Here is a 2,678-nt window from a genome sequence, read left to right as displayed (position 1 = left end):
TTGAGTTGGCCCACCTCAACATCTACCTCATCCATGAACTGCTGGACTATGTGAAGAGGACTGCAGATCCAAGGCTGCAGGATCTCCATGACACAAAGCAACAACAGGATATCCAAGAGGAGTTCCAGTGAGGGCCCAGTATCAAGGGTATAGCAGAAGCCAGAGGCCCCGAACCAGACCAGTAACTCATTGCAATGAACACTTCCAAATAAAGATGTATGATTGTATAACTCACTGTGTCACACTACAGCTCCCACACTGAGACAGTTTTTGTTTGTTTGTTTTTGCTTTTGTCTTTTGTTTTCCCTTTAAAATTTATTCTATTCTTGCTGGGAGGTTGTAGGGGCAGAGGGTGGATAAGAAGGGATAGAGAGATGATGAATGGGAGCGGGAGATGAATGGGAATGGGCTGCAGGATGTGAAATCCACAAAGAATCACTAAAAAGTTCAAAAAAGAAAGAAAAGAAAACAGACAGTAGAGTAGAATCTACACTATGCCCCACCTGCTGCAAGGTATTCTGTCACAGAACCTGTCAGCAAAAGGTAAAAGGGACCTCATTCACATTGCCTGGCCTCTGAAGCCTGAGTGTGGACCAGAATATGAGTGTTATCAGAAAACTGGCAGAGGCTAGATCCACATGAGAAATGTCTTGGAGATGCAAGGCAGGGTCAGACTAGGGAAGTAGAAAGAAAGGTCATGGAGAAGAGAGAGGTGAAAGGCAGCAGGGAATTGGAATAGTGTAAACTAGTAGCAGTATGGGAACTATTGAAAGAACAATCATTTCATAATGTGTGCACCAAAACCTCAAGCTAACCATGTTGCTCAGTGGTTAGAGCACTCACCTGCCGTGCATCAGACCCTGGCTTAATTCCTAGTAACCCCATAAAAGGAAAAATATATAATTATACACCTTAAATATGTACAATTCTCATTTATCAGTTACCCACTAATAAAACTGATTTAAAGATCAAAGTAAATTTAACCGGATTCCAAAGGCTAGCCCCAGGCCAAGAGCTGCAGAGGCTCTGAAGAAGCCTTAAGAGTAACTCTCTTTGCCTCCCTTCACTGAGGGAAATTTAGGGGTTTCCAGTGGCCCATAGTGCAACAATCCTTCCATTCCAGGGGAATCAGTCTCCTTCGCCCTTCTCAGCTCCTCCTGGAGACACCTTCTGCTTGCCAGCATGTCCAAGTCCACCACTGTTACAAATCCCAGCAGCACACAACTTAAGTAGAATTGCTAGGAAATGTCTTCTGGGTAGTTATAAAGCAGTCATATTTATTGAAAGAAACACTAATAACATATCTCCCCATTTAAAAGGGGGAAAAGTGTTCCCAGAAATTAAGCTCAAAATAGAGTTTGAAAATTGTCATATAGAGAAAGGGCAAGGCCAGGTGGAAGACATACATTCAGATTCAGTTCTGAGGAAAATATATGGCTTTTGGATGTTAAGATGTATTTGTGGATAAGATCGGAGCAGTGAACAGAAGATAAAGTGGGAGGATCTGGTGCTTAAGAAGGAAAGAAAACCAAATCTGGCGGGGGGTGGTGTTTTGATTCATCTGAGGCTCCCTAGGGGCTGTTGTGGTTTTGTGAGTGATCAGACCCTGTGGCTTTTGACCTACAGCCATGGCTATATGTTACCATTTTAGATAAGTCACTAGGTATAGGGGCTCAAGTCTCCTGGCTTCCATTTATTCTTACTTTATTGTGGGAGTACATATGATAAGTGTATATACTATAAATAGAAAGTGTTTGGCTATATAGCTTGTCAAGTTTCAAATTACCAAATCAATAGGCTCTTTTTTCTTCATAAAAAGGTGGGGTAGAGGAAAAGGAGGAGCAATGTTTGGAGAGTAGATTACTAAATCTTGGTATATTTTTCGCAATGAAAGAACCCCCTTTTTAACCTTATGAAATTAAAATGAAAATAGCATCCAGACAGCTGCATTAATCTTTGATGCTTTTTAAAAAATCAGACTTACAGTTTTCCCTACATGTGCTTATGGATTTGTATTATTGTGCCAGAATTGTTAAAAATGAGATCATGAGCCCAGTACACTTTTCAGTATGCCTGATGTTCAGAGCCACTGACCTCAGCACTTATCTACTATATATTATGAGAGGCTTTAAACACTTTCAGGTTACCAGGTTCTTGCCATTCATTTTATGAAAGAGTCCAATCTGGATGCCATCTTAGAATAGGGTCAGATTCTCCCCAGAGGTTAAGTGTAAAGAGAGTGCATAATATTGAATGTAATCCACATTTCCTTAACAACGCTGTAATTCAGCCCGCTGGCACAGTGCTCAGGAATGTGATTGTTCACTCATATTCAGCTCAGTCAGGAGTTTGCCTGGCATCAAGCACACAGCTCTTCCTTTATTTATGAGCCAGCAGACATATGTGGACAGTGATATAGGACAAAATAAAGTCCTTGTCTTCATGCAAATTGCATTCTAGGTAAGGAGGCAGAAAATAATTATATGAACAAGTAGATAAAATTACTTTGGATGGTTTTATATACTGTGAAGAGAAATGAGGCAGCAGATGGGCGCAATAGTGCCAAGAAAAGACACTACTTACCTCAGAGTTCAGAAAAGGGCAGGCAGGAAGGAAGCAGAAATGTGTGTAAGGGCAATGCTCGGGAACAGAATGAAGAAGAATGTGGTGGATGGAGG

Source organism: Onychomys torridus, chromosome 2 (genome assembly GCF_903995425.1).
Source record: "Onychomys torridus chromosome 2, mOncTor1.1, whole genome shotgun sequence".
Classification (NCBI taxonomy): Eukaryota; Metazoa; Chordata; class Mammalia; order Rodentia; family Cricetidae; genus Onychomys; species Onychomys torridus.
Note: the sequence above shows the minus strand (reverse complement) of the source record.